A 26,741-nucleotide genomic window follows, 5' to 3' on the forward strand; every position below is an offset into this window, starting at 1 on the left:
GACCTTGTCCCAGCTCTGGGGCACGCTGTTGGGTGCCCACATTTCTGCTTTAGACACCCAACAGACGAGATTTGCATTAGCGCCTGTAGTGTGCCCAAATCGTCCATTAGCCCAAACTTCCTGCTTCCCCTTCTTCGGTAGGAAGCAATTGGAGGGAAGAGTTCCCCCACCCATCACAACCCCCATTATGTCATCAGAAAAGAATGGAACCTGTGCCTGATTAGTGTTGCTGTCCTTCATCCCAACCCCCCCCCCCCCCCCCTTACCCCTTTACTTCCTGTTACAGGGAATATAGGCAATGAAAGGGAAATAAAGACGGCAATAAAATCTTTTTAGTTTTGTAGCAAAATTTAAATCCTTTTTTAAAGTTTTACGGCAGCCTGTGGTGCTGTTGGAGGCTCATTTATACTTCCTGTTTCTGATTTTGCCATAAGAAGTTACATGAACATGTTAGCCCTTCTAATGCCTGGTACACCCAATGAGTTTTTCTGGCATTTACTACCAGATTATTTCCAACATGGCCGATCAGGGCCGAGGCAAGAGAGGCTCCAGCCTCAGGGCGCTGTGTAGGAGGGGCACACAGCTCACTCAGCTATCATTCCCCTATTGTGTTTGAAGCAGAGAGAAATGGGGAAAAAAGATATATGGCAGTGTCTGCAAGCCAGATAACTAGAGATTAAGGTGTTGGAGAGGGGGTGTTGTGGGCCCTGGGGCGCCTCATAGTCTAATAGCAATCAGTGTGTGACGGCTGGGGTGGGAGGGAAGGAGGGGCGGCGCACTCTGGTGTCTCAGCCTTGGGTGCTGGAGGACCTTGTCCCGGCTCTGTGTCCGATCTGACTTCTGTTAGAATGGAAGTATAGGATATAGGAAAGACTGTTTATACTCTGAAGAAATCAACATGTAACAAAAGATGCCTGATGGAATACTTGTATAACTCTGATTGCTGAATAAAGCTGGTGAAGGTGGCTGTCTCCGCTCTATCTCCTGTATGCTGTCGCTGTGAGTTGCAGCTCTGAGTTGCTGGTGCCGGAGTAAAAGGGGTGTTGTGCTGTTGCCAATAGCAACCAACGTATAGGTTCTTACAACTTCCAATCAACTTTCCGTTCATTTTTCCATTCACTTCTATGGAAAAAATCGATCGGAAAAGCGATCTGAAATTAGATCGGACATGTTGGAAATAATCGATCTGACAGAAAATCTGTGTGTACCAAGCATAATGCTTCATGTGGACCAATTAAATGCAGGAGGATGTACTATGGCCTTGAATTATTAACAATCGTCTCTTATTCAGAATCAATGGCAAAAGATTAGTTCTTACCTATACAAGGCTGCTGTAAGGTTACTGAATTACTACTGTATTTGTATTATTGCAGCCTTATGTAAAAAAGATTAAATAAATCCAGGTCTATATTCCTACAGCATGAAAAAAAAAAAAACCCTTACCTGCAGCAATGCCACTAATTCCCTAACTTTTTAAAGTGACCCTGTACATAGCTCCCAACTGTCTCTCCTCTGGAAGGACAGTCCCTCTTTGGGAACCCTGTCCCTCTTTGGGACAGTCCAAGGATAGGTTCGCACACCAGCTTCTCCAATAAGCAAAAATTGTAGTTTTATTTCACCATAATGCGTCAACACTATGTATAACAATTGTTTCGGGGCCACAAGGGGTCCCCTTCCTCAGATAAGTGCAGACAAACCTTTCAATATGAAGTGCACACCACATTAAATAAAGTGACTAAACAGGTCAGCCCATTGGAACCGGGCACACGCCCACTCATTAAAATATATAAATAAAAAGGAGCGCTCCGTAGTGTATTAAACCTTTTTAATAAAAACCACGCAAGGGTTAAAAGCACTTACTAGAAAGTGATGAACATCAGACATATCATGGGTTGAAAACCCCCAAATCCATGACCCCGGGTGGCACCCTGTTCCTCCTCTGTGGCCAGCAGTGGGAGTAGTCCTGGATGTTAATGGACACTGGGAGCCTATCCTCTGATCAAAGGGTGCAGCAACTTCGCAACGCGTTTCGGCGTATCCACGCCTTTATCAAGCTCTGCATTAAAATATGTAAACATGGGTCACACAGGACAATCTATGCTTAATATACATGTCAAACACAAAAATCATAGAAGTGTCAATCACATATACAATGCCCACTAATGGGTCTCCTAGCAAACTTTTGCTGATAGCATAAAATAGTCCTAAAATATGGTAAAGACAAAGGCTGTCACTCACCAATATGTTTAAATTGATTGGATGCCTGTTCCCGCCGTGGGAAATGACTCATACTGCAAGCGTTAACCGCTAATCGATGCCGGGCGGCAGGACCTCGTAATGCGTACTTCCGGTACGCCTAGCTGTGTCCAGCCAATCGCAAGGCACGTGACGCCAAAGCACTCAGTAAGTGCCAACGAACCGCCAGAACGGAAGGGGCGTGTCCAATGCTTGCGTGTAGGGTCCAATGGAATAGAACCCCTCTGCGCAAGAAAAAACTGACACGCTAACAGAGCGCGTCGCGCGAACAAAATAAAGTGACGTGCTGAGGGGGCGTGTCATCATGCTAACAGCTATGCGCAAGCATAAGGCATAGCATAGTATGGCAACTGTCCCTCTTTGGGAACTTTGTCCCTCTTACTTCCTTATTTGTCCTTTTTCAGGACTAATGTACAGATCTATATAACTTTATGTATTTTTCTACTGAAAAATGTGTTTAATAGACTTTATTCCCATTGTTTTAAATGTAATATATTTCTTGAATTCAAATGTTTATATAAAGGAAAATGAATCAGGATAGAAAGGACCAGTGTGGTTTGAATTTTATAAAACATATTTTTCTTATGGAATCTTCATGGTATGAGTGACTGGGGGTGTGGTTAGGTGTGGCAGGGGCATGGCCTAAGTGTCCCTCTTTCTTATCTCAAAAAGTTGGGCGGTAAGCCTGTAGTAGGTTGCTGTAAACTAAATAGGTGGTAAGATTGCATAATCGGCAGCATAACGGTGTCTGTCCCTAAGGGCCCTTTTCCACTATCGCGAATCTGCATGCGTCTTCTGCATGCAGATTCGCATAACCAGGATGGGCCTGTTTCTACTTGTCAGGAATTCTTTGCGGTTTTCTGTGCAGGAAAAATCTCCATGACAGAGCCATCAGAATTCGTAGACCGCAAGGCGATTTGCATACGTTTTTGCCTAAAATCAATGTAAAAGCACACAGGCACTGACATGGTTAAATTCGCATTCATACAAAACTATGCGAAAAACGTATACGAATACGCGGTAAAATTTGCATACAAACTCGTACGCATTCGCATGCAAATTCGTTTCCGTGTTTTTCGCAACAAATTCGCACTGCACAAGTGGAAACAGGCCCTAACTAAAGTGAGCTCAAGCAAGTTTCTTCACTCAAATGAGAATGAAAACTATGGACTTGACAATCAGCTCCTTCCTCTGGCTTCTGCAAGGCCAGGCTATGTTTGGAAAGGATGTGACCAGGGGGCAGTAGGAGGCATGACGTGGGTTGGTTTTTGTTTTTTTTCTTGACTGCAGAACCAGAAAATCAGGGAGCTGCCATCAAAGCAATGAATTTGGTTCCATGGTGCGCCTGGTGATTTGGATGCCATAGCCCACAATTAGCAGCTATGATGTTGCCAACAAGGTCATTTAGGCATGAGGCACTGGAGTTCAATTATTACCTAGCCTGCTAGTGGCAGGGAATGGGGCGGTGTATAGCCAAACTTCAGCTACAAATGGCAGCAGTGCTGCGGCAATGGGTGCTCAACTACAGTATAGCAGTGCCATTTGGCTGCACACTCAGTCAAGCACCCAGGAGGTTAACTTAAGATAGATAGATATATATATATATATATATATATATATATATATATATATATATATATATATATATATATATATATATATATATATATATATATATATATATATATATATATATATATATATATATATATATATATATATATATATATATATATATAATCTCTATCTATCTATATCAGCAAGCTCATGGTGAACCAGATCTCGTTGGAGTGTGTAAGGGGCTACAATGGTCCTAAAAGCCACCTTACTAAAATGGCATAGAAAACAAGTTTGATTTCTTGATAATTCAGGTTGGAGTGATCTCCAAGATATTTCCCAGTGCATTACAGCTGAATATATGCAAAGAGTTCAAGATAAAAACAAAACAATCCCTTAGTATTCCTAACCATAAATGCTTATTTTAGGTTAATCCTAAACCAATATCCTCAGAAATGTCCCACGCCAATATCCTCTCGTTATATGTTGGTTGAAGACACCCCAACGAGTAACAATGAGCGGCCAAACACTTTGCCACTGGCAACGCATCTTTTAAAGTGCCGCTGGAGCTCTCCATTGGTTTTTAACAGACCAATAGGAATCCTTCTAAAGGAGGACCAATGGAGAGCTTCAGCAGTACATTATAGATGTACTTTAGTATAGCAAGCCCAGACCCTGATTGCCACTGGCACCCACGATCCTTCCATGCCCTGATAGTCATTGGTATTCTTCAAGCGTACATCAAAAAAGGGTGTCGGGGAAAAAAGGGCGCGTGGTGTAAACGATAAACAGTATTATCGTTTATAGAAATATTGTGTAGAATTTCGTTTAGAAATAGTGTTTTAAAAATTTTTAAATCACTAAATAATGTGTATGAGATCGGCAATTCTTAAATCGTTAATCTTCCCTGTTTGTAAACTGAAACTTATATTTACGTTTGTTAAAAACCCTCCCTGTACCTATCCCTAACCCCTAGACCCCCTGTTGGTGCCTAAACCTAAGACCCCCCCTATTGGTGCCTAAACCTAAGACCCCCCTGGTGGTGCCTAAACCTAAGACCCCCTATGGATAATAATGTTTTACAGACATTAATAAATAAAAAATGTAAATAATTTTTTGGGGTGGATAATAATGTTTTAGAAATAGTGATTTAGTATCTTTATAAACGTTATTCGTCACGGGCTTATTTTGTAAAGTTAAATCATCACAAACATAGTTATAAATCCTTAAAAATCTCCGGGCGCCGTTTGTTAAAACGTTAATAATCTCCAGCGCCTTTGTTAAAACGTTAATAATCTCCAGCGCCTTTTTTTCCCTATTCGGCGCCCATTAAACGATATTTATAATGGGAGTGAATGGGGCGAACTTTTTGTCCACTTGTCTCATGCGCCCAAATCTGCTGCTTCCATTCTTCAATGCGTTTCCACCCTTAAAATTTGTGTCGCGTTCATGGAAATGTGTATGGGCAAAAGTTGACATGAATTTATAGCATTAGCGCAAAAATTTGTCCAAAGCGAGAAAGGCCCAATATGTTGTGAAATCAAGCATGAAAGAATATTTGTTTCCCTAGTCACCTGTACTGAAGAGAAAATAAATGAGCGCTTGCTGAGAGACTTTTTCTGAGTTTTTTTAAAAAGAGAAAAAAATACCTCTCCCATTGACTTGCATTAAAATTGTGCTACAATTGCCACGATCGCTGCGATTTTAATGTAAGTCAATGGGAGCTTTTTTTTATGTTCAGAAAGCGCTGGGGGCCAGAAAAGCTCTCAGAGAGCGCTCAGTGTGTCTGCATAAAACTTGCATGCTATTCCACATAACCCTTCAAAAAACTAATAAACGATTAAAGTATAATGGCACAAGATATGGTGAGATGGGTGGACAGAGTATGTACCTGATCCTCATTCTTCAAAGCACTTATATGTTGCGAGTAGCTATACGTTCTACAAAAAGAGAATGCCTTTATACTCCTACCCTTGTTGTTTGTATTCAAAGTCTCCTTCAGTTGGCACAAGTTCTAGAATTCCACATCATCTTGGTTCTTTTGAAGGTATGCAATCCTTAAAATACCAGAGTAGCCATGACCTTTACTGCTGACTTCTGGGGTTTGAATTCTTGTCATAGTGGCAGCCATTATGGCACTCAGTTTGGTCTCTCTCTGGTCGTTTGTGGTATAACCATGTTACTTCAACAGTGGTGAGCTTCTCCAAAAAATGGTCAAAGAACGCTCAGTATGCTGCCTGTTCAACTTCGAGGCATCCACTTGATTTCATTTTTTTTTTTCACAATCCACCAACGTAGGCCTCGTAAACATGCTTTATTAAAGTTGGTTGAGGCGGCTGATAACGACTGCCATAGCCAATAATCTGGCGCCAGACACCTGACCTCAAACCCCCTCCCCCCCCCCCCCCCCCCCCCCCTCTTGTCATATTGTTTCCTTTTTTGGTGTGTAATGGCTAACATCTGCTCCTTCTTTAATAATGCATAAACCACTTATTTTTTTTTTTTTTTTTTTTTTTTCCTTTTGCGGCATGTTCTGCACTGGATATATTTTTTTTATCCTTACGGATGACACTTGAAACATCTTCCCTTTTGGGGCAATCGTCTGAGATCAAACACTCCTTTCAGTTGTCTGTATGAGAGCTCTGCAAGTAAAAAGAACTCCGGTGCCAACTTATTCCAAAACCTCAAAACTTTATCAAACAGAATAATCATGACGGCTGCACTTTCAGAGTTGTTCTCGCTTGACAAATCTGGGATGGTTTTTGCCTGGCATTAGAATTTTTACTGAGCAGGCAGGATTTTTTTTCTTCCTAATTGATATATGGAAAGTACCTCTGTTTAAATCAAATTGCATTTACTGGCACAATGCTTGCCATACCTCTCGGCAGTAACCTGCACATCTTGCTTCAGGCTAAGCGCGTAGCCTTGGCTTTTATTTCATTCCTATACACTGATTTAATTTTGATTGCCGCTTGGTATGCGACTTTTGCTTATTGGTGGCAAATTCCACGTGCATTCTCCCCCCGGTGGAGGTATTAGATTGTGAGAGGACAGTGACATGACTGTACTCTGTAAAGTGCTGCTATATAAATATACATAACAATAATATGGTAGGACATTAGACTGTAACTATGGTAAGATTAGATTGTGAGCTCCAATGAGGACAGTCAGTGCTGTATAACTGCATCAAAAAAAAATAAAAATGGTAGGACATTAGACCAGGGCTGTGGAGTCACGGGGTCGAAGAATCCGGGCAATTTTGGGTACCTGGAGTCAGTGGTTTCATAATCAGAAGAGTCTGAGTCAGATTATTGTTATACCAACTCCACAGCCCTGCATTAGACTATGACTATGGTAACTAGAATGTGAGCTCCTCTGAGGATAGTCAGTGACATGACCTGTATAGGTAGGCAGTAGCCCCCTATAGATAGGCTGCATGCCCCTTTACGTAGGTAATAATGACTAGAGATGGGCGTAACGGTTCGCCGGCGAATGGTTCCCGGCGAACTTCCGGTGGTTCGCAAACTTTTCCAGAAGTTCAGTTCGCCCCCATAGTGCACCATTAGGGTCAATTTTGACCCTCTACATCAGGCTACACTGCTTCGTGGAGCCACTCTGGAGTTTGGTGTGTCAGTGTGAAGCAGTACTCTAATTACACTCCCTGATTGATGTATACACATGCAAGATGTTTTAAAGCACTTTAGGCCTGCAATTTAGCATTCAATGTGATTTCTGCCCTTAAAACGCTGCTTTGCGTCAAATCCAGATTTTCCCCCCGGCACTTTTGGCATTTATCCCACTCCGCCATGCCCCCCTCCAGGTGTTAGACCCCTTGAAACATCTTTTTCCATCACTTTTGTGGCCAGCATAATTTTTTTTTTTTTCTAGTTTTCAAAGTTTGCCTCCCCATTGAAGTCTATTGCGGTTCGCGAAAGTTCCAAAAATCAGAGGTTTGGGCCATCTCTAGTAACAACCTCCTATTCGGCTGCCTTGCTTTGGGTAGGCAGCATCCCTTTGCCTAATTGTAGACAGAGAGCGGATGCTGCTGAGCAGAGTGAGTGTGCTTGGGGAGCAAAATGAGGGCGCTGCTGAGTGAGAGTGCTGGGGGAGAATGAGAGTACTAGGGAACTGAATGCGAGTGCTGCTGAGTAGAGGGAGTGTGCTTGGTAAAGTGAGGGTTCTGCTAAGTGAGAGTGCTAGGAGCAGAGACAAGGTCCTCCAGCACCCAAGGCTGAGACACCAAAGTGCGCCACCCCATCCCTCCCACCTCAGCTGTCACACACGGATTGCTATTAGACTAAGAGGGCCACAGGGCCCACAACCTCCCCAACACCTTAATATCTAGTTATGTGGCTTGCAGTCGCTGCTATGTATCCCCTTTTTCTTATTTCTTTCTGCTTCATACACAATTAGGAATGACAGCTGAATGAATTGTGCGCCCTCTCCTACACTGCGCCCTGAGGCTGGAGCCTCTCCAGCCTATGCCTCGGCCCGGCCCTGGCTAGGAGGGGCAGAATGAGAGTGCTGAGAACAGGGTAAGATTGCTGGGACCAGAATGAGAGTGCTGGGAAACTGAATGAGAGTACTGCTGAGTAGAGTGAGTGTGTTTGAGAATATGAGTGCTGGGGAGCAGAATGAGAGAGGGGGGGGGGGGGCAGAATGGGTGATGGGGAGGGGGGTGCACAATGGGAATGCAGAGGGGGGACAGAATTAGTGTTTGGGGGGGGGGGGGCAGGGTGAGAGTGCAGCAGAGCAGAATGAGGGTGCTGATGGGGGGGGGGGGGGGGGGGGGAATTATACAGCAGGCACATATTGAGGATGCAGATGCGGGCAGACAGTGTGGGCTGACAGTGAGGAGAATGTACACACACTCTTGCTCTCAGTGGTCTTATGCACAGAAGACCTGCATCTTTACCATTTATCTGCTTCACACACCAGCTCTACTCAGTGCAGTGGGGAGGCGAGGCTAACCAGATCCTCATCCTGTCTCCTATTGATGACCCTCTCCCCCTTGCCTCCCAGATCACACTGTCACAGCCTGGATGGACTTCCTGGACAGCTTGCCAACTGCAACCTAGCAACAGAATGCTACAGCACAGCAGCACAGAGCGTTCCCCGATCACAAGGGCTGAACCATTTACTGAAGGAGGGGGGGCGGGGGGGTGGGGGGGTGTCTAAACTTCTGCACTGAGCAAAGTAAAAGCGTGTGTTCTATGACACCCCCCTCCCAGATGCAGAGGGCAGCTCCCCCATGCCCAGCCATGGAGGCTAATTGAAAAAAACAAACAAAAAAGAAACTTAAAATGCTGACAGGCCAGCTGACACCCCCACCCCGAAGAGCCAATAGAGGCCTGTGCCCACAAGTGCCTCTTACTAGAGACAGGCCTGTCTATACCTGTTCTTTTACTTTAGGCACATTGAAAGAGTGCTGGTGTGAACCAGGATATTTTTACCAGAGGCGCAACTGCATTTGAAGTGCATTTGGACAACCTGCTCTGCTCAAAAGCCTCTCAAAAGCGTTCTGTTTGTGATGCTTACATTGTTTCCTATCATTGCTGAACTAGTTAGCCCTAATTTTATCACCTGAGTTAGGCAAAAAATATCTAAAGCTTGCCATGCAAACATTGATTTTGATCACCCAAATGGGCGCCACCAGCCAGCCATCGTGCCACTCGTGTCCGCAAAAAAATAAATAAATGTAAAGCTGGAGCTGGTGTAATGTCTGATTGCGCTGCCCGGAAGCTCCCTTCCACACTGAGTAGCACGCATGCTCAGTGCGAAGTTAATGATGCTGCTGGAGATAAAATACAAAATATCTCCGCTCCCACACCTTTTACACTCCCCAAATTTTCAGGGTACGGAGGGGACCCCCCAAACGACCTCTATGCCAAATTGCAGCCCCCAAGACCCGCTGGTTCAGGAGATAGATTGTAGAAATCTATCTCGGGAACCAGCGGGTCTCGGGGGCTGCAATTTGGCATAGAGGTCGTTTGGGGGGTCCCCTCCGTACCCTGAAAATTTGGGGAGTGTGGGAGCGGAGATATTTAGTATTTTACCTCCAGCAGCATCATTCTATAGGAAATGTGGCCGCACAGTCTCCTACTGCGCATGCGGGGCAGCGCAAATCCACAGGCAGTGTAATCGGCCACAACACCGGCACTGATTGTGCTGCTCCTTTGCCATGACACTTTTATTGATGATCCTACAATGAGCCCCTAATGTCAGTTGCCTCTTCCTCCAGCATTACTGTGGACCAGGCCTTTATACGCACATTTAATCTATTTGAAAGGGGTTCCTATTACCACTCACATGAAGTACATTCCAATCCGAGCTGCCAGCATCTCATCAAGCTCGAGATGTTCCAGGGGACATCGGGTACATGTATAATAGACTCCCAGACTTCTACTACATTAATTATAAACCTAGTGTGTCCCCTAACATGATTAGCTGGCCACTTGTGCAGTATATATCACGCTACCTCACTGCTGTAAAAGTTTTTTGCATTCCCTAAGCAAAAGGAAAATCGCCCATTATGTTACAGGCAGACTCCTCAACCCAGTTATCTTCAGGGTTCCTGAGCCCTATGGGACGTACACACGGCAAACAAATGTCTTTAGCTGCGAGGCAGAGACTAAAGACAAGATTTCAGCATGCAGGCACAAGCAACAGATCGCCCTATTGACAAATGTACACACGCGACAACATCCATAGCGATATGGCAAAGGAAGCTGTCTGTCAGGAACTACATAGCCACGATTGTTCCGCCGGATGTTACACGCACGCGTGTTGGAAACGATTCTGCTGTCTCTAGCAAACAGTCGTACACACGGCACAACATCACGAGTTTGCGCGACAAAAGTTGCAAGCGATCGGAAATTTCAATCGCTCAGAACAGTTAGTCTGCCGACAGACTTTGCGGCTACATACACACGGCACTGTTGTCACCTGAACCGTGGCTTCCATGTGTATGGGCATTTAAAATCCAATTACAGTCTCTTGGGTAGTGTTTTATGTACAGTGTGTGGGGAAATAATTTCTCCTAACAATCAAAAGTTATGCAGCTTAAACTTGGACCAATATAATTGACAGAAAGTTATTCTGATGGGTCCAATTTCAAGCTGCATATATTTCATATCAAATTTGAATACACAATTTGCATCTTATTGATCCCTATTTATAACTGCTATTCATTATAACCAAGCTGTATATGTCAGCTTTGCAAACCCAGCAGGTCTTGAGGTGCGTACACACATGCGACTATAGTCGTTTGTAACGATCGTTCCCACGATCTTTACCAACGACGATCGTTAAAAAAAAGAACCACCGACTATTAAGGCAAACGACTAACGAGCCAAATCTCTACAAAAGAAAGTTCTGTCTCGGCGGATTTTAACCAACGACGATCGTTTGCAAAAGTAGTACATGGTTGGAAACGATCGTTCATACTAGGCTTGACATGCGCATTTCACAATTTCTCCCTGAAACTTCTCATTTTTATGCGCAGGCGCAATAGTTGCTTTACGTGATGTAACGTTCGTTCTAACAATCAGATCGTTACACACCTTTTAAAACTAACTTTACTTAGGTCGTTCTTTCATCAATTAAAAGTTCGTTCGTCGTTCTCAACGAACGATCGTTGTCGCATGTGTGTACGTAGCATCACTCTCTCTTTATGGGAAGAGGAGAAAAAAAAAAAACCACGAAAGGCAAAAGCAATAAATTCAAAAGAGGGGGGAAAAAAAGTACAATGCACAAAACTGTGCTTTATAAAATATATATATCATCGATGGGCACCTTTTACATTACCTACAGATCTGTTTGTTAGCTATTGGTTGAAACGTTTTTTTGTTGTTGTTTTTTTTTGTTAGAGGATTTCAATATATCTTTAGCCTCCCATCGTGTACAGGATGATATTTTTTTTTTTTTTTTTTTTTTAAGATATTCAGGAGAAACACACAAAAAATCTATAGGGTGGCACAGTTTTCTGCTGTTGCCTTGAAGCACTAGTCATGGGTTTAGTTCCTTTTATATATAATCTGTGTTTGTCTAGGTTTTTACCAGGTACTCCAGTCTAGAGTTGGGCCGAACCTCCGATTTTAGGTTCGCGAACCGGGTTCGCGAACTTTCGCGGAAGGTTCGGTTCGCGTTAAAGTTCGCGAACCGCAATAGACTTCAATGGGGATGCGAACTTTGAAAAAAAAAAAAAAAATTATGCTGGCCACAAAAGTGATGGAAAAGATGTTTCAAGGGGTCTAACACCTGGAGGGGGGCATGGCGGAGTGGGATAGATGCCAAAAGTCCCCGGGAAAAATCTGGATTTGACGCAAAGCAGCGTTTTAAGGGCAGAAATCACATTGAATGCTAAATGACAGGCCTAAAGTGCTTTAAAACATCTTGCATGTGTATACATCAATCAGGTAGTGTAATTAAGGTACTGCCTCACACTGACACACCAAACTGTTCACTGAACAGAACAGGTATGCAGTGGCGGGTTCACTGAACAGGTATGCAGTGGCAGGATCAATGAACAGGTATGCAGTGGCAGGATCACTGAACAGGTACGCAGTGGCAGGATCACTGAACAGGTACGCAGTGGCAGGATCACTGAACAGGTATGCACTGGCAGGATCACTGAACAGGTATGCAGTGGCAGGATCAATGAACAGGTATGCAGTGGCAGGATCAATGAACAGGTATGCAGTGGCAGGATCAATGAACAGGTATGCACTGGCAGGATCACTGAACAGGTATGCAGTGGCAAGATCAATGAACAGGTATGCACTGGCAAGATCAATGAACAGGTATGCACTGGCAGGATCACTGAACAGGTATGCAGTGGCAGGATCACTGAACAGGTATGCAGTGGCAGGATCACTGAACAGGTATGCACTGGCAGGATCACTGAACAGGTATGCAGTGGCAGGATCAATGAACAGGTATGCAGTGGCAGGATCAATGAACAGGTATGCAGTGGCAGGATCAATGAACAGGTATGCACTGGCAGGATCACTGAACAGGTATGCACTGGCAGGATCACTGAACAGGTATGCAGTGGCAGGATCAATGAACAGGTATGCACTGGCAGGATCACTGAACAGGTATGCAGTGGCAGGATCAATGAACAGGTATGCACTGGCAGGATCACTGAACAGGTATGCAGTGGCAGGATCACTGAACAGGTATGCAGTGGCAGGATCACTGAACAGGTATGCAGTGGCAGGATCACTGAACAGGTATGCACTGGCAGGATCAATGAACAGGTATGCACTGGCAGGATCACTGAACAGGTATGCACTGGCAGGATCACTGAACAGGTATGCAGTGGCAGGATCAATGAACAGGTATGCACTGGCAGGATCACTGAACAGGTATGCAGTGGCAGGATCACAGTACAGGTATGCAGTGGCAGGATCACTGAACAGGTATGCAGTGGCAGGATCACAGTACAGGTATGCAGTGGGCTGAGGGCTCACTGAACAGAACAGGTATGCAGCCAGGAAGAAGTTAAGCCTAACTAATCTTTCCCTATGAGAGACTGCAGCAGCTCGCCCTACTCTCACTAATGCAGGCACACGAGTGGCCATAACGGCCGCCGCTGCCTGCCTTATATAAGGGGGGGTGGGGCTCCAGGGGCTAGTGTAGCCTAATTGGCTACACTGGGCCTGCTGACTGTGATGTAGAGGGTCAAAGTTGACCCTCAGGTGCATTATGGGGCGAACCGATTTTTTGCGAACTTTTGCCGCAAAACGTTCGCGTGCGACACCCGCACGCGAACCACCTAAGTTCGCGCGAACCACGTTCGCCGGCGAACCGTTCGGCCCAACTCTACTCCAGTCCCCCCTCTCCCCCCCCCCCCCCCCCCCACACACACAAATTGCAGCATGTTCATTACCTCCGCCTCCCAAATGTCTTGTAGAACCTCAGTCTAATCCCGACCATAGTCTGGGACAGTTGGTGACCTTACTTTGAACTCTTTAAAGTGCTGCAGAAGATGTTGTTGCTATATGAAAGTGGCTGGAAAGTGTAGTGGTTATGGGCACAGCCTCTGACATAGCCCAGGGTTTGAATTTCGGCTCTTCCTATTTAGTAAGGTGTCCTTGGGCAAGAACCCCAAATACTGCTACTGCCTACTGAGTGCACCTAGTGGCTGCTGCACACAAGCGCTTTGAGTCCGACAGGAGAAGAAAAGCTGTACAAATGTTTTATTATTGATTGTAAATACATAATAATGATATGGTTATAATCCAACCAGTTCTATCCAGCCATCCCTTTCTCAGTCATAATTATATACGGTTTCCCACAGGTCTTATATTAACCACTTCACATTCCTAAGTTTTTACCCCTTAAGATTCTTGACAATTTTGACACTTAGCTGTGTCACTATTGATACAGCAATTACTTTTTCAGTACAATATAGTGATCGCTACAGGCAGCTGTCATTAAAGGTGTGCACACATCTTAAAGGACAACGATCAAAGTTAACTAATATTCTAAATGCCACATACATTTCCAGTAATTACTAGCAAATAGCAATACAAAGTCTTTTTTCATCTTTAAGTTTTATATGACGAAAATGACATTTACAGAGAACCATTCTCACTGTGGGCATTACAATGGAGGCCTGTGTCCAGCACATCCAGCATTCAGAAACTATCTTCACTGGCTCTAATACTGTGACTGGAATCTGTTCAGAATGATAGGAAGCAGAAATATAGCTTCAAATGTGTGTAAATAATAATCAGCTGAAGTTCTGTGTTCCTGCCTGTGTGTGTGTGTGTCTCTCTCTGCCACACAGTGTAAAGTAACAATAACAACAATAACAATAATATTTATATAGCGCTTTTCTCCCTGGGGACTCAAAGCGCTGTGACCCTGCATTATGCAGTCTCAAAGGCTAGGGAAAAGAGGTGAGTTTTTAGCCTTTTTTTAAAGCTGTCCAGAGAAGGAGCCTCTCGTACTGATTGTGGAAGTGAGTTCCATAGAGTAGGGGCTGCATAGGAAAAGGCCCGAGCACCAAATGTTAAGTGTATCCTGGGAATAACCAGCTTCATCTTGTTGGCAGAGCGGAGGGTGCGTGGAGGGGCATAAAGTTCCAATAGATCCGCTATGTATTTGGGTCCCATGTGGTGTAGAGCCTTGAATGTCAGCAGGCAGATCTTAAAATTGATTCTCCATTTTACTGGCAACCAGTGAAGAGTTTGCAGTACTGGGGTGATGTGTGAGCTGCGGGGGGCATTGGCTAGGAGTCTGGCTGCAGCATTCTGTACTAGCTGTAAGGGGCGCAGAACCTTATCTGTAGATCCGATTAACAGGGCGTTGCAGTAGTCTAGGCGGGAGGATACAAATGCGTGAACCAGGGCAGGTAGGTCTTCAGCTGGGATAAGGTGTTTTATTTTCGCTATATTTCTTAGATGGAAGAAGGAAGACTTGACGACAGCTGATACCTGCTGTCTGAGTTTTAGATTTCCATCCAGGATCACCCCAAGGTTTCGCACAGAGTCTTTATACTGTACAGTATCTCCCCCAATTGCTAGTTTGAGGTGGTGAGCGTTTTGAACTTTATCCATCATGTGTGGACCACCTACCACCAACACCTCTGTTTTGTCAGAGTTCAGCCTCAGCCAGCTGGTGTTCATCCAATTTTGTAAATCCACTAGACACGCATTTATGGATGCTGATGGGTCTTGGGTGCCAGGCTTGAAGGACAGATACAGTTGTGTGTCATCTGCATAACAATGGTATCCTAAACCATAGTTCTGGATTATTTTGCCCAGTGGGAGCATGTAGACTGCAAAGAGTAATGGTGATAGTACAGAACCCTGTGGAACTCCATAGGCAAGTGGCACTGGATTAGAGTAGTGTGTGCCCAGACATACTTGCAGTGTCCTGCCAGATAGGAAGGTCTCAAACCAGCTAAGAACAGTACCCCTTAGGCCACAGTAATTCTTCAGTCGCTGGATTAGTATTTCATGGTCCACAGTATCAAATGCTGCTGACAAGTCAAGAAGAATCAGAATTGAGCAATCACCCTTGTCCCTTGCAGTAAGTAGATCATTCATTACTCGGACTAATGCTGTTTCAGTGCTGTGCCTTTTCCTGAATCCTGACTGAAAAGTATCAAAGATGTTGTTATCTGTAAGCCTGGCTTCTAGTTTACAGCCAGGTTACAGTGCAGCTCTACCTCCCCCCCCCCCCCCCCCCCCCCCCCCCGATGCTGACACAAATTGGTAAACACAACTTTTCTTTTCACACAGGCTCTGATAAGAGACTTCTGAAAAGCATTTTATTGTTGCCGGCTAAAAGCTCTAGAGGCATGTGGGGCTTACAGAATAAGTGTTTCTTTGATAGTTGTCCTTTAAGGCCAAGTACAGGTGAAACATGGTGTTAATAGGCTAAGAGGAGGTTAATACTAGAAACGTGTGTGTAATTTATTTTTTTTTCATTAAATGGGTGCACAAGTCGTAACGTGGGGGGTGCACGAACTGGAGTGCAAGAGGGCTGATTTCAACCTCCCTGGCAGTACGATGCCTTACTGATTTTAAGGTCTAAAAGCGGTACAATTTCTTTTAATTAACTTTTAGACCCTAGAAACAAGAAAAAAATCATTACCCCAGAGAGCCTGCAGCAGCCACCCGCACTTGCTCACTTTCCTGGTATCCAGCGATGCAGTTCTCCCGCCGTCCTCCAGGTGGAGCTGTAATCCTGCTGGCATCTGGATCCCGGGAAGGTGAGTTGAATCGCCCACTGCGCGCTATGCTCTGCATTAACCTCCGGGCGGCTACCACAAGTCAGGCCCTGGGTTACCGCTCTAAGCTGTGGATTTCCAGCCCCAAGCCAGACTCGGGGTTATTGCTAAGGAGGTTAATGCAAGACATGAGTCTTGTGTCCTAGATTCTACAGGGGGGATAATCAGGACATGATGATCTTAAATGATTAAGAATTTGCTTCAAATGATGGTTGAGAGCTTATTTTCAGGGGATGTTTGTTTATGAAAAAAAATCTATATTTATTCTTAGAAAAAAAAATCTTTTTGAAAATGTCATCACCATTCTGAAACATCATAATTTCCCACACTTGCTTTGTTACGCATTATGTCACCAGTCACTCAAGTCTGTACAGAAGCCAAATCTGCTTCTGTACAAGACAAGGCCCATAAGTGCTGATCTGACAGATGTCGGAGGGAGATAGCAGAGCAGCCTCACCTATTCATTAAGAATCACATTCATTACTGCATATATAGTCGTTATCAAGACACAGATACTGATTTAATCACCCACCTGAAACAAGCATGTGGCAAATGCCGTCAATCTTTTAATGTGCATGCTTGTTCAGGCTCTATGACTAAAGGTATACGAGGCAGGACAGCCAGGCAATGTGCATTGTTTAAAAGGAAATAAATATAATTTCTGATGACTGCTATATAGGTATCAACAAAATGTACAGAAGCAATAAGCAGGAAACAAGAGGTAGGGCAATACAAAAGGTTGTTTTTAACCAGGGATGTTGTTATCTGCTTAGAATGAAGACCAAAGCTTGACAGAGGCTGATAGTGGAAGGGCCTAGGTTAGTGTATTTTTGCTTCTTTGAAAAAGTACTTTTCAAGGGCACACTTGCAGGTTGCATAGTTTGGAGAATGTATCTTGGAAGGGAATTCCAGAGAATGGGAGAGACTCCTGAGAAATCTTGTATATATGAATGAGAGGAGGTGATTCTAGTGAAGGAAAAAAAACAGCTGTATGCAGAGTGAAGGTTGTGGTTTGGAGGGTATTTGGAGACTAATTAGATGTTTTGGGAAGAGAAAATGTAGATAGATTTGTAGATTAAAGTGAAAAGCAGGGGCGTAGCAATAGGGGGTGCATAGGTTGCGACCGCATCAGGGCCCTTGGGACAGAGGGGATCCATAGGGTCCTCCCTGAACTGCAGTATTGGCTCTCTATTGGTCCTGTGTTCATAATAATCACTTCTATGGATACTTTAATTAGTGGTAATCATTATCAAGCTGTTCCCCATTCCCTTCTTGCACCTCTGATACTGTAATGAAGTGATTGCCACACAGGCAGGGGCGTAGCAATAGGGGGTGCAGCGGTAGCGACCGCATCGGGGCCCTTGGGCCAGAGGGGCCCCATAGGGCCCTCCCTCAACTACAGTATTAGCTCTCTATTGGTCCTGTGCTCATAGTAATCACTTCTATAGATACTTTGAATAGTGGTAAACATTAACAAACTGTTTCCCATCCCCTACTTGTACCTCTGACACTGTAGTTGCCATTGGCAGGTTTTGGGGCGGCGTATCAGTTATGTATAGAGTGCTTGGGGGGCCCCATTGTAAAACTTGCATCGGGGCCCACAGCTCCTTAGCTACGCCACTGCACACAGGTATCATTGCTATTCCACTGACCGGCTGGCTGGAACTGGCTCTGGAGCATCTGGAGCTTCATTCCCGCATGAAAAAAAAAAAGTTTTCCCCAGAGGGCAATTTAGTGTGCGCTACGAGAAGAAAACCAGAGTCAACATTTGCAAGTCCAGGAACTGCTCATACTGCAGAAAATCCTCGCTTGCAATTAGAAACAAGTCCAGTCATTTTTTTACAGTAGGAGAAAAGGGGGTGTATTAGTGCCCAGCCAGCAGCACTGGAACATTACTGGATTGTGACATGAAAAGGATTGCTGAAGTTCACTAATTACTTTTAAAGCAGGAGGATTAGCCATACTATGCCAGGGGAAAAAAACATATATAATTAAATACTTGATCTACTTACATAGCACATGTATTGTACGTTTTTGATTTCAGTGACTTTATATAGTAAATGAAGAGAATTCTGTTCCTGGCAGGAGCGATGTCTTTTGCCCACAGTTTGAGGCTAAATCCTGATGTCATTTATTCCCTTAAGTTTTTTTTTTTTTTCTTTCTTTTCTCCTCCAATCACTGAGTCCCCTCAGCCTTGCTTGTAAAGTGAGCAGTTGATCATGTTTCAGCTAGGCAGCAGTTTGCTTAGCCAATCAATTTTGTTGTTTTGATGATCATTTTAAGTTAATAAAAAAAATCCTAACTCCAAATACAGTAGATACCTTCCCCCCCCCGCCCCCCCCCCCCCCCCAAAAAAAACCCCTCTATTTGTGAGAAGAAAAGGAGGTAAAACCACTAAAGTTGTGAAGTGTTGAATTGTTTAAAAATGCCCTGGTCACTAAGGGGGGGTATAAACCTCTGGTTCTCAAGTGGTTAAAGTGAATGTTTACCGTTAAAAAAAAGAAAAAGTCAGATACTCACCTAAGGAAAGGGAAGGCTCGGTCCTAATGAGCCTTCCCTCTCGTCTCCCGGTTCCGCGCAGGATCCCCCGTGGCAGTATTCGACCAGTTCGGTCAAATACTGCCACTTCCGCAGCCGAAGGGAGCTTTCGGGAGCACTCGGGCTCCCGATGACGCGGCCGCTCCATACTACGCATGCGCGAGCGCCCTCTATGACGCGCTCGCGTGTACGCAGTATGGAGCGGCCCGTCTTCGGAAGCCCGAGTGCTCCCGAAGACCTCCGAAGTCCCTCCGGCGGTGGACATGAAGGGGGGAGCCAGCGCAGCACCGAGGGCACCGGGAGAGGAGAGGGAAGGCTCATTAAGACTGAGCCTTCCCTCACCTTAGGTGAGTATCTGACTTTTTTCTTTTTTTTAAACGGTACCCAATGCTAGAGAACCTGAGGTGGGCAGATGGGACACAGAGGCATATTCTCTGCTCCATGACCTGTCTCTGTGTCCCCACACAGACGCTCTCTGCCCCCCCCCCCCCCACGCTATAGCCCCCCCCCCCCGAGATTAGCGACAATGTTTGTCGCTATCTCAGAGGTAAACACAGAGTGAGGTATTCCCTGTTCAAATCGCCCATCAGGGGCATTCCTGCAGGGTTTCCAGAGCTGCCATTGGGCAACTCTCTCTCCCTGGGTTTTATTTGGGTGTTTGGCTGAAGTTACAGGACCTGGTACCGAAGAGGGAGAAGACTGAGGACGGCGGCGTGGGAGCGTTCCATGCGCATGGGGCTGGAGGAAGCCTCAGGTATGTCTAAAACTTTTATATCCATTCAGTTCTGTTTCCTTTAACCACTTAATGTTTATAGTAAAGTATATCTATACCCCTATAAACTTCACCTAAGACTCAGGGGTGTAAATAGATATATATACTCTGCCATGATTGCCGCTGTGCACACTCCCGCTCGCTCGTGCACATGCTCTCACGCCATTCTTGCTGCCGTCTGTTAGCCTGGAGATCAATGAATGGGAAGGCAGTCCCCAATGAATGGGAACTTTGGTCCCTGTGTCAATGATCGGTGCATCAATAAGATACCTGCGCTCATTTGTTTACACACAGTCATTACTTCCTGTTTCGCCTACTAAAAGCACGCGCAGGAAGCTAATGACTGAGGACATCTTGAGGCAAAATAGTAATTTTATTTAATTTATGTTATTAAAGAGACCTACACATAATTTAAAATTAACTCCTTGTCTCCCACACTCCCTTAACTACCCAAATAAAAACTTTTGCATTAAAAAAAAAAAATTACCTTAGGGACTGAACTTTTTATTATGAGCTTGTAAATATTGGACGCAAAACTGAGAAAAATGCACTTTTTATTTCCAAATAATCTATTGGTGCCATACATTGTGATAGGGACATCATTTAAATGGTGTAATAACCAGGACAAATGGGCAAATAAAATGGGTTTCAACTATGGTAGCATGCATTATTTTAAAACTTTAACTGCCTAAAATTGAGGGATAATGATTTTTTTCTTAATATTCCCGTTTTTTAAAATGCATTTAGAAAAAAATTATTCTTAGCAAAATGTACCACCCAAAGAGGCTAATTGGTGGCAGAAAAAACAAGATGTAGACCATTTCATTGTGATAAGTAGTGAAAAAGTTATTGGTGAATGAATGAGGAGCGCTTAAATGTGAAAATTAACGGATGCATAAAAATAGCCGCAATGTTTTTTTTTCTAAGCGCCGGGATCGTAAAAGGAAAAAAAAGCAATTGCGGCTATTTTGCTACGATTTGAATGCAAGTCAAGGGAAGTGTTTTTCTTTAAAAAAAAAAAAAGACCAGTAAAATGCTCTCTGGTATGCCTGGGCCCTGAGACATCTGCCCTTATCAGCAACACCATCGACTAACAAGCGGGTAAGCACTTATATAGTTCACCTATCCTCTATCTATATGTGAGTTTGTTACCTCTTGGCTGTAAATAGTTGAGCAAGAGGCTGCCAGTGGCTTCAAAAGAGTCGTTTTGTGTTCCAATCAATTATGAATGAAAGGTAATGAGACGACAAGATGCAGTTCCCCCATGCTTTACAACAAAGGGGTTTCTCTTTGGTGGATGGAAATTTAATAATCTGGCCGTTAACAGTTCATTAGAATTTTAACATGCACAATCAAAATTCAGATGGGATAAAAGATACTTATTGTTTTCTGAAATATACATCATCACCTAACCTTCCTCTGTATTGTGTGCATTTTAAAGTCCTAGTGAAAAGATGAGGGGTACCTATAGTTAAAAATTGGTAATGCATATATTAATACTACATAAATCATGTGCTATTTTAAACAATCCTTTACATTTAAATATGCAGTGGCCATAATAGATTTTTTTTTTTTTTTTTTAAATTGAAACTTTTTGGTAACCATAGCATCAGCATACAATAAGGTTTTACCTAACTGTATATCACTAGGTTTTTGCAATTTATTCAGGAATTACCGGACCCAGTGAGGTGCTAATAGTTTTTTTAGAATTTATAAATCACCAACATATTACGCAGTGTAGAGCTGTACAGAGGCGCCAGTAGGATAAAAGTCACTAAAACGTTTAAAACGTTCGGGATGCGGTGGTGGACCAGCCAACCCAAAACAGACACAGGTACTGTCGATTCAAGTAATAATTTATTTATATACTCCAAAGACAAGTTGCAACGCGTTTCACGGGCAAAATCCCGCTTCCTCAGGCAATAAACAACTGGAGTGATACACAGCACGGCGTCCAAAATACGCTTGGCACCTCTGCATCCCGAACGTTTTAAACGTTTTAGTGACTTTTATCCTACTGGCGCCTCTGTACAGCTCTACACATCAAGAATCCACCCTTGGTGGAAGGGTGGTACACCCTCTTTTTTTCCTCTATCCACAGAGAGCGACGTCTTAATCCTGAGTGGGGACAGGCTTGGTCTCCCCATCTGCCTTTTCAGTGGTTGCCTTGGAGGTAACCCTGGTTTGTAAGTACAATACTTACGTTTCATCATTATCATTCGCACTCCTCCAATACAAGCTACACTATATTGGGCTCTCGGTTTTCTACCTTTTAACATATTACGCAGTGCTGGACATTAGTTTAAGTTACAGAAATTATTTAGGGGTGACATACAGCAATAAGACAATACAGGAAAACAAGAAAAACCAGATCACGCAGCACAGTATGAGTACAAGGTAATGCTTAGTCACTGGATGGGAGCATGGGGATTAGGCAAGGTTGAGTTCACTCAGATGCATAGCATGGGTTCACAGTAATGGAGGTGCATGATCAGATAGGACACAAATGGAGAAGGAACCCTGCCCAAAGGCTTTCAATCTAGAGGTAGAGGTAGGGACACAAAAAGTAAGGGACCAGAGTTCAGCTATGTGTTTACAGCACTAGTGAGGGGTGGTAGGCCAGAGTGAAAAGGATAGTTATGAGGGCCTTCTTGAAGATGTTGGAGGGTGCTGCCCTACTGCGTAGAGGTAGGAAATTCCATAGTGTTGGAGCAGCTCTTGAGAAGTCCTGGAGGCATGAATGGGACTGAGTGATGTGGGGGGGCGAAGGGGGGTGTCAGGCGAAGTTCATTGGAGGAGCGGAGTGAGCGGCTAGGCGTGTACTTTTTTTTTTTTTTTTTTTTTTTTTTTTTTTTTTTTTAGTAAGCTTGAAATGTAGGTTGGACAGGTTTTGTTGACAGATTTGTTGGTCAGATGCAGTATCTTGAATCTGATTCCGAACTGGATAGGAAGCCGGGGGAGGGATTCACGGAGGGGAGGCGCCCTGGTGGAGCGATGGGAGGAGTGGATCATTCTGGCTGCTGCATTCATGACGGACTGCAGCGGGGCAATTCGGGTCATAGGAAGACCAGACAGAAGGGCATTGCAGTAGTCAAGGCGGGAAATTCTGAGGGCATGGATGTGGAGTTTGGTGGTGACAGAGGTCAGAAAAGAGCGGATCTTGCAGATGTTTGGGAGGTGGAAGTTGCAGGACTTTGTGAGGTTTTGGATGTGGAGAGTGCGGAGTCCAGGGTGACACCCAGACAGCGGGCTTGAGGAAGGGCGAATGGTAGTGTGGTTAACAGTGACATGCACATCTGGGAGGTTCAGGGATGGCCGGGGTGGGAAGCTCATAAATTCCGTTTTTTGTCCAGATTTGGAGAATATGGACAAATCTCCAAATACAATTTTGTGCAAATTAAGCTTTGAAATTAAAAAATCTGCCCTAGCTGCTGCATTAAAACTCGTCTGTTTTCGGCTGGGAGCTCAATAGGAATGCGTTTTCTGCACTGTGCATTATTATTAATTATTATTATTATTATTTTATTATATAATTTTTTTTGTGCTTCATTTTTAGTGCGTTTTTGTATGTGTTTGTGGTGTATCAAAAATACACCACAAAACGCATTCCTCTGTGTCTTCTTATAGATTTAGTGTGTGTTTTTATATGCGTTTTAGAAAATTATGCAGCAAGTTGTGTGTTTTTTCCAAAACTAAAGAAAAATGATCATATGCTTTCTACATGTGGTCCATAGACATGCACTTTCCGATACGCTAGCATTTCTGCCTAGTGTGTTCCTAGCAGGCATATATTTTGCAAACATCAGAATCGGAATATCACTGATCATCCTGAAAGTGGGCAGCACGGTGGCGTAGTGGTTAGCTCTCTCGCCTTGCAGCGCTGGGAACCTGGTTCGAATCCCAGCCAGGGCACTATCTGCAAAGAGTTTGTATGTTCTCTCCGTGGCTGCGTGGGTTTCCTCTGGGCACTCCGGTTTCCTCCCACATTCCAAAAACATGCGGATAAGTTAATTGGCTCCCCCTAAAAAAATTGGCCCTAGACTACAGTACCTACACTACATAATATAGACAATGGTAGGGATTAGATTGTGAGCTCCTTTGAGGGACAGCTAGTGACGATAGATATATATCTATCTCTATCTCTCTATCTCTCTATCTCTCTATCTCTCTATCTCTCTATCTCTCTATCTCTCTATCTCTCTATCGATAGATAGATAGATAGATAGATAGATAGATAGATAGATAGATAATCTAATCTCATAAATAATAATAATTGGGAAGCAAACTTTATAAGCGTTGTTGTTGTTTTTATAAAGTGCCAACATATTCCATGTACAAATTAGGAAAACAAACAAGGGTCCAGACAATGATATACATAAAAAAAATGGTATTTTGATACAGAACTGGTGGTTACAATGACAGATGTAGCATGATGAATAAAATGTATAACCGAGTGCAAGCTATGAAATTAGCAACAAAATCCAAGACACAAAAGGGTGATCGAGCACTGCCCTTGTGAGCCTAAAATCTAAAGGAACGGTGGGGAAACAAGAGGTGGGGGGTATGCGGTGTATATGTACAGGCACAGTGCTTGTTTAGATTATCTAGTAAGGAGTAAAACTTGAGCGGTTGAAGGGGAATGGCTTTAGCTAGGGAATATGCTTGTTGGAAAAAGTGACTTTTGAGGGAATGTTTAAAGTGGATCCGAGATAAAATTTTACTTATTTACTTATTTTATTGCATAATTGTGTTCCTTACATATAGTTTTATAGGGCACTCCTCCAAGCCAAATACTTAAATTTTTTTTTTTTTTTTTTAATACTCTAATTCTCTATGAACTAAACAAGCCTTGCCCACAGCTCAAAGTGTCTTGGCACTCCATGTAGCAAGGGCTTATGGGAGCTCAGTCTGGGCAGGAGGAGGAGGTGTTACTAGCCAGAGATTTCAGAGGCAGAGGGGAGGAGGGAGGAGGAGAGGGGAGTGAGCTGAGGGCTGGAGATGCAATTGCAGCTTGCCTGTGTATTATGTGACAAACAAAACATGGCCGCTGTCATTGTATCACAGGAATAAATAAACATGAAACTGTTGAAGCTGTTTGCAGCTAGATTTGCTGTGTAAACTATCTAAACTTTAGATAAGATATATAGACACGTTACTTGTCATAGATAGGTGTTTTTTTTTTTTTTGTTTTGTTTTTTTAATCTCGGATCCACATTAAAGCTAATGTAACCCCATATTTAAAGAAGGGGGAAAAAAAAAAAAAAAAAAAGATACTCCCGTAAGGAGAGGGAAGGCTCGGTCCTAATGAGCCATCCCTCTCCTCTCCCGGTTTACACAGGAAGTTGCTCTTAGAGATCGGAAGACCTCCGGCGAGAAGGAGGTAATGTGTTCAGCTTCAGCCTGCCGCTGCTGCCTGCTGCCACCAATGATTGCAGGAGGGGGAGCGCTGAGAGGAAAGCCCGAGGTGAGGGGGGGGGGGAATTCCCCCCCCCCCCTCCCCACCGATCTGTGGCCACGCTCTCCTCTTATGCTGCGACCCCCTCCTGCCCCTAAAAGTCCCTGAGCGGGCCCTAGGCCCCCCTGCGATGGCAGGGGTCACATCCCCTATTGTTACACCAGTGGCATCAGGGACACAGAGGAGAGGGGAGAGGTGTGGCTGAAAGAGAGAGCAGCGAATGAGGAGACAGTGTCTCCTCCCATCCAGGCTGTGACAACTGGGGGCGGGAGCAGAAAGTCTATGGAGGCTGATGGGGAAGCCAAGACAGGTCAGTGGCACATCATGGTACTGCACCCCGCTCACTGAGTGCACGCGCTGTGCAGCCAGCCTGGGGGAGCATCTCTTGCCGCAGGGGGAATCCACACTGACATGCATCGGCTCTGTTCTCGGCGGGCATTGGCTCCTCACATTCGCTGACACTAGTGACAAGTGCTCAGCAATATGGCCAAATGGCTTCAGAAGGTTTCTGAAGCTATTTTCTTTGTTTGAAGGGACTATGTGACTGCCTGTGCTGGGATGGGGAGGGGGGGATCCATGACACTGTGGGAGAGAGGGATTCTGCAGCTATTTGCTAGGCTTGGAGGGGGAAGAAGAATTCAGTGAATGGGTTACTGCCTATGTATGCTGGGGTGGGGTTCGTTACTGTGTGGGGGAGAACAATTGGTAGATCTCGTGGACTCTGCGATTTTTAAAGTTGCTCGCCAGCTGAAAAAGTGAGGGCACCCCTGCCATAATAGAGCCATATTAATCCATGCCATGCACTGACACATCATTGCATTCCAGTGGTTAGAGGAACTGTCGCGAAAATCTTAAACTTTAAAACACATACAAATAAGTACATTTCTCCCAGAGTAAAATGAGCCATAAATTACTTTTCTATGTTGCTGTCACTTACAGTAGGTAGTAGAAATCTGACATTACCGACAGATTTTGCCGGCCAGCTCCCCTGCTCGCTGCACACTATTTTGGCAGTTGGACGGAGCAACTGCCATTCACTAAGGGCTTTTTAAGATAAAGAAAACCCTGAGAACCCCCCCCCCCCCCCATGAAAAAATGGGCTAGTCCAAAATCTGTCGGTAATGTCAGATTTCTACTACTTACTGTGAGTGACAGCAACATAGAAAAATAATTTATGGCTCATTTTACTCTGGGAAAAATATACTTCCTCTTTGTATGCATTTTTAAAGCTTAAGATTTTTCGTGACCGTTCCTCATTAAGGAGGTGTGCTTAGCTTACAGGGACAACAAAGGATGATTTGCATATTTAGCAGTAATGTACTGGGTAGCACCGCAGAGGTCACTCCAACCTGAATAATCACAAATACCTTCCGTTTTTAGAAGGCAAACTTCGGATTTTTAATTAAATTTTGGTCTC

At 44.2% G+C, this 26,741-nt stretch overlaps 1 protein-coding gene and 1 long non-coding RNA gene across 3 annotated transcripts in view; one reads left to right on the forward strand and one right to left on the reverse strand.

Moving 5' to 3' along the window:
* The window catches only part of LOC137564194 (uncharacterized), a 139,917-nt gene extending 131,042 nt beyond the window's left edge, over positions 1–8,875 (reverse strand). The window contains exons 1-2 of one of the 2 annotated variants that reach the window (XR_011030546.1): positions 8,729–8,875; positions 1,861–2,056 (exon numbers count right to left, since the gene is read on the reverse strand). This is a non-coding gene — a long non-coding RNA (uncharacterized lncRNA). The remainder of the gene's footprint in view (positions 1–1,860; positions 2,057–8,728) is intronic. The other variant, XR_011030547.1, reaches the window with a different exon arrangement.
* Positions 1–26,741, forward strand: part of LOC137564193 (START domain-containing protein 10-like) — a 65,834-nt gene that overhangs the window by 5,840 nt on the left and 33,253 nt on the right. The gene's annotated exons all lie outside the window — the stretch shown is intronic.

This window comes from Hyperolius riggenbachi, chromosome 3 (genome assembly GCF_040937935.1).
Source record: "Hyperolius riggenbachi isolate aHypRig1 chromosome 3, aHypRig1.pri, whole genome shotgun sequence".
Taxonomy (NCBI): domain Eukaryota; kingdom Metazoa; phylum Chordata; class Amphibia; order Anura; family Hyperoliidae; genus Hyperolius; species Hyperolius riggenbachi.